This window comes from Vigna unguiculata, chromosome 4 (genome assembly GCF_037176805.1).
Source record: "Vigna unguiculata cultivar grain cowpea cultivar isolate G323 ecotype 2 chromosome 4, ASM3717680v1, whole genome shotgun sequence".
NCBI classification, from domain to species: Eukaryota; Viridiplantae; Streptophyta; class Magnoliopsida; order Fabales; family Fabaceae; genus Vigna; species Vigna unguiculata.
In genome coordinates, this window is record NC_140795.1 from 36752862 (window position 1) to 36762299 (window position 9438).

The 9438-nt window shown below is 35.5% G+C and overlaps 1 long non-coding RNA gene across 1 annotated transcript; it reads left to right on the forward strand.

Annotated features, from left to right (window-relative positions):
- The first annotated feature begins 4885 nt into the window (after positions 1–4885).
- On the forward strand, positions 4886–5859 carry LOC146887107 (uncharacterized). The gene is made up of 3 exons (XR_014994504.1): positions 4886–4956; positions 5153–5254; positions 5341–5859. It is a non-coding gene; the product is annotated as an uncharacterized LOC146887107 (long non-coding RNA).
- The last annotated feature ends 3579 nt before the right edge of the window (positions 5860–9438 follow it).

A 9438-nucleotide genomic window follows, 5' to 3' on the forward strand; every position in this document is an offset into this window, starting at 1 on the left:
TTAAAAATAATATATGTATAAATTAAAAACATATGTTTTGAGCAAACTATATAATAAACCTAGAATTTTTTATATTACAGGAGAATTTTCTTGCAAATTTGTTGAAAAAATTTGCAAGAAAAACTTTTTTTTGCCATTTTTCCTTAGAATCTTAATTGGTAGGTATTTATTTCGTGGGTAATTATTTTGTGGGTAATTATTTCCTACAAAATTATAAAATTCGTAAGTATTTCCTACAAAATTTTTTGCGAAGAGTGTTTTATACAAAATATTTTGTAAAAAAATAGTAGCAATTTCTTGCAAATTTTTTTTCATAACAAAATTTGTAAGTATTTCCTAGGGATGGCAATTAGGGCCTGGCCCGCGGGCCCGGCCCGTAGAAAAAACGCAGGGCGGGACAGGATAATGAGCCCGCAGGCCTGCGCGGGCTTGGTCCGCATATGCCCGCGGTCCCCGCGGGCCGGCCCGCAAGCCCGCATAAAAAAAAAACTTGCACTTGTGTATATTAATTACTTCTTTTATGGACTCTAGCATTAACATTTCAAATTCTTGTATAACTGGAAAAGACAAGTATTATGTAATTTTTAATGTGCTAAAATTTAAAGAATACATTGTGTATGTCATAGTATGAATATGATGAAAATGTTGAATTAACAATTTATCATCTAATTCCCCAAAGTCTTTACTTAATTTTGTGAACTTCTTAAATTTTCCCAATTTTTAAACATTGAAAGTTTTATCATAAAAATTTAAAAAAAATTTAAAAAATTTAAAAAAAGCGGGCCGACCCACGGGCCCGCGGGCCAAGGAGTATGCAGGGTAGGGCGGGCCAGCCCGCGTTGTGTGGGCTGAGCCTAAACGGGCTAGGCCGACCCGCATTGCCACCCCTAGTATTTCCTACGAAAAATTTTTTAAAACAAAATTTACAGGAAATATGAGGTTTTTTAGTAGTGTAAAAACTCATTTTAACTTTTAAAACATTTATTACTGTTTTATACTTTCTTATTTTAAAATTATTTAAAAAATCATCTATAAACATATCCAACATTTTAAACACTACGTAAGAGGCAGATTGCATATTGAGATTCAGATTGCATATTGAGATTTTAATCTAATATACGTGTAAAATAATTTATTAAGTTATGAAAATAAATTGTACAAGTTATTCTTCTTTCTATAAACTTTTCAAGTTGTCACCACTAAAATATTTAATAATATCTTTTATGTAACACCCCATTTATTTAATAAAGCTAAATAAAGGATATGTCACACAGTATAATATAAGAGGCGAGAATAATAGAGTATAACGTCACTCCTACATATATCCCAATTACTTAAAGGACGAATAAAAGAGGCACACCACGATGCCAGGTACAAAGTAAAGTAAGAGAGTGATAATGACTTAAACAAATTCCTAGAGAAAGCAATACATGGGCCTTAGCCCTAATTGAAAAGTCCAAAAGCAGAAGTCAATCCAAAGGCTAAGCAGCGGAACCATCACCTCCCTATTGACCACGGGTGTTCCTCGCATCTGCTCACATCAACAAGTTGATGATCATCGCAAAAGAGAGAACCACACAACAGAACACACAAAAATAACAGAAGGGTAAGCTAGAGCCAAAAATGGTTTTATCATGCAATCATATATACTTTCAAAGTTAATTATACACACGTCATCCAAGCATGTTATGACTCCTCAATTCAATACACTAAGACTCGACTCGACTCATCCGGATACATATAATCTGGTCGGATTCAGCAGATGCTTACACTTGTGGTGGATACCTCTGCTCACCCCCGAGCTATGTGTTACAAGTGTTACAAGTGTTACCATGGATCAATCCCCCACACTCAAGGTTAGCCCTTAATGAGTTTCAGGCCTCCTGCTACTCTTACCACAGGAGTCAGTCCGCTTTAAGTGAGACTAACTAACTCCTTAGAGTGTCAGGATGCAACCTTACCTTGAATCCTTACCAGACCATATAGATGGGGCACCACCATGGACACCCACTAACAGGGGCCATGAAATTACGTCCCGACCACTAAAGCACGACCCTGAAAATCTCACCTAGAGATTTCAAGGATTTACGCACTGACCACAAACCAATCATAATCAATCAGAAATATTTATCATGCATATATAAGTCACATGCCCACCTTTACAATCCCTTCTCATTTGAATCACATGTGAAATTCATACCAACACATCTTTCCCAACGATGAATATAGAATTATTGCTCATAACAACACCATGTCAAGGGTCATCATTTATTATCCATGAATCCCTCCATATTTCATATCAACTCCATAACCAACTCATCATATTAAATTCATGAACCAATCCCATACATACACATCGTGCCTCTCATGTTTTTAAACAGACCAAATCACCCAACAATATAGTAGTCATACAAGAACAATAGAGAAAACAGAACCTGGTGCATTCTCGCCCAGCCCCTCGCTCAGGCAGAAGAGTCTCACTTAGGCGAGAGAGTCTCTCGCTCAGGCGAGCTCCCTTCGCCTAGGCGAGGGCTCGAAAAGAGGAACAGTGGCGTTGTCACGCACTCTCGCTTGGGCGAGACCTCCTCGCCTGAGCGAGACATGCTCTCGCTCAAAGCTGGAGCTCATCACCTGAGCGATAGCTTGCGCAGGCAAAAATGGGCGAGTGCTTCTAATCTCGCTTAGGCGAGACAGGTCGCTTGGGCGAGAAAAGCAGGACCCTCCACTGTTCACGCATGCATAGACCAAACATTTTAATCGCACCAAACACACAGTACATATTCGCAGCACCAAAACTTCAATCATGCATTCAAGATCACGAAAATGGCCACAAAACTTATCAATAAAGCATTAAGACGCAAACCCTAACTTTCTGTACCTGGAAGTGTTGGAACCACGAAGAAGGAACTAAATGGAAACAAGGTATGAGTTGGAACAGACTTACGTAAAGTGGAGATCTGGTTGGAGTTCACTTGAAGAGGCCAAAGAGTGGAACTCTAGCAGAGGTTCTGTTTTAGGGAAAGAAAGGGCAAAGCGACTATTTTTCTGAAATGAGAAGAGAATGATGTGTTAGGGCAGACTTAGGGGTCTGGTTCCCTTTGGACCAGCCCTTAGGCCCAACTCACATGGGACAACCCTTTTAATTTAGGGCAGAAAAGAATAAGAATTTTAATGGGCCTTACATTTTAAAGAATATTTTGTATTTCTTAATTATTGGTAGAATAACATCAATTTCAAAGCATAAGTTGATAAAAATATTTCTGCAAAATAACTAATTATATTTTTAAAATTAACAAAATTTTAGGGAGATGACTTCAAAAGTCTACAAAAAGAACAAAATAAGAAAAGGACTTTAAAATTGATTACAAACTTTTATAAATTATGATTTATCACCCATCTTGGTACACGAAGTAGTTTTTTTTTTTCATTTTCTTAAATAAAATATGAGTACTTTAAGTAAAATGGCATGTATGTGATTCTTAATAACTGTAGAACTTATCCTAATATTTATACAACCATTAAATTATATCTTTTATAATGAAAAGAAGTCCCTTTCTAAGTTGGACATACAAAAAATAGTAAAAATAATTTACCTTCTAAAATTGAAGTTTGAAAAATTCTTTTAAATATTTTTCCTAACTTGTCATTAGGGCTTGAATAATTCCAATGACTTAAAACTGATAAAAGATAAATACTACGACTTCAAAAGTCTCTGATTAAAAATAAGTAAAGAAAACAACTTTTGATTGGATAGCATATATTTATTTTTAAAATATTGTAATTTTTGTGGACAGAGTTTTAATTGAAAACATAAAAAACTTTGCAAGTGTAGTAGACAAAAGTTTAAAACTTTAAATCACTTACATCTCACGTTCTATAGTGTGTGAAACGTTCCTTTTTGAACCGAACTCTTTTCGATAAATTTCTGTCTAAACAATTTTAAAATATGAAAATGAGTTACAAAAAGTTGAATTAACTATTTTATATGTTAAAAATAACTTATGTATAAAATAAAAGTGTATATTTTTTGAGAAAACTATATAATAAAATTTTAGAAATTAAAATCTAATTTTAACTTTTAAAACATTTATTACTGTTTTCTACTTTCTTATTTTAAAATTATTTAAAAATCATCCATAAACATATCCAACGTTTTAAACAGAGTAAGAGGCAGATTGCATACTGAGATTCAAGGTGCATTGTGGCCAATCCAACCTTACACTTAGGGATGGCAAAATGGGTCCGGCCCGATGGGCCGGCCCGCCAGCCCGGCTGAAAAGGTATGGGCCAGGCCACGAATTTCAGCCCGCCAGCCCATGCCAGCCCGGTGGGCCAGCCCGCGGGCCAAAACGGGCCAGCCCGCGGCCCGTAAGACAAAAACAGGTGGAGGACAGGACACTGCGCACACACATTACCCACAATTCATTTTTCTGCTTTTCTTAATTTTTTCCTATTCCTTTGCCAGTGCCACCCTTTCCTACTGCGCGCACCCCCCACCCCACCACCAAACCACAACACGACTCTTCTTCTCACCTCTGCGCCACACACACAGAGGCAGAGCGTCGCTTCTCCACCACCACCCGCTCTCGCCGCCGATTGTCTCCACCACCCCGGCAGACTCCGATCACCTTCTCTCCCTGCCTCAGTACTTTCGAAACCCTAACTCCCCCGACGCTTCCTCTTACCTCGACCCTCCTTCCTATACTGAAGCCGTCGTCGCTTCTCCACCACCACCCGCTCTCGCCGCCGATTGTCTCCACCCCGACAGACTCCGATCACCTTCTCTCCCCGCCGCAGTACTTTCCAAACCCTAACTCCCCCGACGCTTCCTCTTACCTCGACTCGACCCTCCTTCCTTCTTATACTGAAGCCGTCGTCGCTTTTCCACCACCACCCACTCTCGCCGCCGATTGTATCCACCCCGGCAGACTCCGATCCCCTTCTCTCCCCGCCGCAGTACTTTCCAAACCCTAATTCCCCCGTCGCCGTGACTTTCCCCCAATTTCAATTTCGTTGTTCATCCTTCAATTTTCCCCCAATCCTTCAATTTTCAACTTTGTTCTGATATTTGGATTTTGTTATGATATCTGAAATTCCCCCAATCCTTTGTTTAAATAAGTTGTACTAAACTGTGTTTGACCTGATGTTACAGGTTCTTAAGGATTTGGCCACTTAATTTTCACGTTTGCGAAAGGTTGAAAAGAAGACAGTCCCCATTTGGATGCTATACGGTGGGGGAATTTCTAATTTTGATGTAAGTATACTCATTTTGCTGTAAGTTTGATGTAACTTTGTAGAAGAGTCAGTATACTCATTTTTGTTTTATCATCTTGTTATTAGGATTTAGTGAACCAGATTTAATATCATGGATGAGCATGAGTCTAATAGTAGTCCTCCTCCAAGTAAAGATCATGAAACTGAAACTGTGTGTAATGAGTATGAGTCTAAGAATGTTGATGCGGTTGAAGAGGATATGGATGATGATAGTGTAAAACTTAGAGAATCCTCTAGTAGTAAGAAAACTGAAAAGTCAAGAACTTCTGATGTATGGAAATATTTTACAAGGATTGGGGCTGGTGATGATGGAAAAGAGAGGGCAAAGTGTAATGGGTGCAACAAAAAATATGTTATTGGTAGTCAAAGTGGCACATCTCATCTGAAGCGTCACATAGACAAATGTACTAAACTTAAATTTGAAGATGTTAGGCAAATGATAGTGGATGGGCAAGGAAAGTTAAAAGCTAGAAGAATAGATCCAATGGTTTGCCGTCAGTTGTGTGCCAATTTAATTATCCAACACGGTTTACCTTTCAACTTTGTTGAGTATGAAGCTCTTAGAATTTGGATAAGCTATATCAATCCTGATGCATGTTTAGTTTCTAGAAATACAATAAAGAATGATGTCATGAAAATACATATGAAAGAAAAAATAATTCTAAAGGAGGAGTTCAGGAAAATCAGAAATAGGATTTGTTTGACATCCGATTTGTGGACTTCTATAACTGGTGAGGGATATATTGTTCTGACAGCACATTATGTTAACACAAATTGGAAATTGTGCTCTAAAATTTTGAACTTTTGCCACTTCCCACCACCTCACACTGGCTTTAAGCTATCAAAGAAAATAAATGGATTTTTGCATGATTGGGGAATTGAGAAAAGAATATTTTCTTTGACTTTGGATAATGCATCTACTAATGATGTTCTAATTAGAACTTTAAAAAGTGAGCTTCTTTTGCAAAATTCTTTGGTATGTGATGGTGAGTTTATGCATATTCGTTGTTGTGCACACATTCTTAACTTGATTGTGCAAGAAGGACTAAAAGCTCTTGGTGATTCATTAGATCTTATTAGGGAGAGCATAAAGTATGTAAAGGGTTCTGAAAGTAGGATGATGAAGTTTAAACAATGCATTGAAAAATTAGGGGACATTGATGCAAAAACTGCTTTGTGTATAGATGTTCCTACAAGGTGGAACTCTACTTTTTTGATGCTTGAAAGTGCCCTCAAATATAAACGAGTGTTTGGAAGTTTCCACTTGGTTGATGAAAATTATAAGTATTGTCTGTGTGATGAGAAATGGAAAAGAGTGAAAAAAATCTGTGTTTTCTTAGTGCCTTTTTATGAGATCACAAATATGATTTCTGCCACATGCTACCCTACATCAAACTTGTACTTTTTACAAGTGTGGACCATCCAAACCCATTTACTGGAAAGCTTAAAAGATGAAGACGAAGTTATCAGAGATATGGCTGAAAGGATGATGGTAAAGTTTGATAAATACTGGGATGAATGTAGCATTGTCCTTGCATTTGGGGCAATTTTAGACCCAAGGATGAAGTTGGAAACATTGGGCTATTGCTTTGAGAAGATAGATCCTCTAACTTGGGAAGCAAAGTTAAAGAAGATTAAAGAAAAATTGTACAAGTTGTTCTCTGAATATTGTTCCAAGAATGACACTTCCAATCCCCTAAAGCGTAAGCATATGGATATGCATATGTCAACAACATCATCCTCAATTGATTCTATCAAGTCCAATGCACTTCATGTAAGTCATATTACTTTCTAGTACATAAATTACTATGCATAAACTTATTGATTAATCTATGATTATTGTTTTTATGTTAGGAATTAAAACAACGCAAGATTCAAGCTTCTGTTAATACGGGGAAGAACCAACTTGACATATACTTGGATGAGCCAACATTGGATGCTGATATTACTGAAAGTATGGATGTTCTTGAATGGTGGAAGAGTAATAGTCAACGTTTCTCATATTTGTCAATCATGGCTAGGGACTTGCTGAGCATTCCAATCACTACTGTTGCATCTGAATCTGCTTTCAGCATTGGTTCAAGGATCTTGAATAAGTATAGAAGTCGTCTATTGTCAAAACATGTTGAAGCAATTATTTGTACTAGCAGCTGGATGCATGGGTTTCGTGAATATGGTAACTTTTGAATTTTTAATTCTGACTTAAATATTTTCAATAATATTTTCAATAATAATTCCATGTATTCTTTTAAGATGATGATGATGATGACAATGGAATAGTTGAGAGTAGTACTTCTAAGGCTGCATCTAATAACCCTGGCACTGAATTGGATATTGATGAAAATTGAAGGTGAGTAACATAGTTAATATAAATTACAGATACTTAGTATATTCACTGTAATAACATAGTTTGTATATTCATTGTGATAAATAATGCTTCTGTTTTTTTTTTTATGTAGCTTGCACTTTGGAACTGCAACCGTGATCTTCATGATGACTATGAAAGAGGCAGACGTCATTTACATTTTGTTTTAATCATTTCAATTTGTTTGGACTTTGTGATGATGGACTATTGTTGTATTAATGCATATGTAGTATGTTAATATAAGCATATTTGCATGTAGTCAACTAAATTTGAAATGAAAAGATTTAAAATCTGATTTTGGGCCACAAAATGAACATATCAGGAAAAGGATGGCGGGCTGGCCCGCCGGCCCGCCGGCCCGCCACCCCACGGACCGGGCCCAAAAAAACAACCCATTTTGTCTTGTCGGGCCAGCCCGGCCCGGCCCATTTAAAACGGGCCAAAACGGGCCGGGTTGGCCCGTTTTGACACCCCTACTTACACTTTCATACTTTATTAACATAATTTATTTTATCCCGATTAATTGGATAGTTATAATGATTTTATAATTCTTTCTTCTTATTTTTTGTTTTATTGGGTATGCCAAATATGTTATATTCTTTTAATAATAATATAAGAGTAAATAAAGTGAATATTACTTCAACAAAAATTTTAAAACTTTGTTGTTTTTATTTTCAGCCAAAACTTCTAAATTTTTTGTGATATACAGTAAAACTTTGGAAAATAGACATTTTAGTAATGATAGTAGTTTAAAAATAATAAAACTTAATTATTTTAATATTAAAATGTTTTAGTATAAATTATTTTGTTATAAATGAATTTCATTTTTTTTAAAATAGACTATCTTTCTAGAAATTATTTTTCTAGAGTTCCCTAACTTTTTTCTAGGAGTTCTAGTTCTTAGTTCTTTGTTCAATTGATTGAAGATTTGAGACCGTATGAGTGATCTCGGAGCGAGCTCTTCAATTTGGACTAATCAATTTCTCCGTTCGCATAAGTTTAAGTTCCTACCTTTTTTCCATGGTATTCTTCTAGTTTCTGTTGCATGTAAGACTTTTTCACTTGCATGTGTCCTTTTAATCTTCTATAAGAGTCTTTGTTGATCAATGATATAATGGTAGGTCCTGCTCGTTTTTGTGATGTTTCTATATGTAAATAGAACATTCTGTATGCGATGCTTAATTTTTTTATTTTTACTCAATATAAGATTTAGACTCATATTTGAATTCTTAACTGATGCTGAGTTGATTAAAAATTGCATCATTAGTATTAATCTTATAAACATTGCCGGGTGTGATCTGATAACCAATAAATGTCTGCATTTTTTTACAAATTTGTCCTTAATGTCTACCTTTTCTTATCTATTTTTCCTTCATTTGTTTCTCCTTCATCAAATTTCCATTGATTTATGGACGTATGACATGAGAACAATAACACTTTTATTCCTCTCATCTATGATGTTATATACATATTCTATCATATTGTCATTTTCTCAACACCATTAATCTTATCTTAATGAAAGTCACTGCATTATCTAATTTTAATTAAAATTGGAACAAAATTTAGAACTTTAAAACTATAGGACTATCCTGAAAAAAAATGTCAAAATATTGGGATAAAATTCCTCCTTTAAATTTAATTTGAAAAAAAAATCTAAATTTAATCTAATTGGATGACTGAATTTAAATTAGATTAGAAAATTTCAATATAACTTCTTCTAGTTAAAATGACTCTGAAGTTTATATCTAATATATTTTATTAGATTTGGTTTGAATTTATTTTTTAATTTGTTTGAAAAA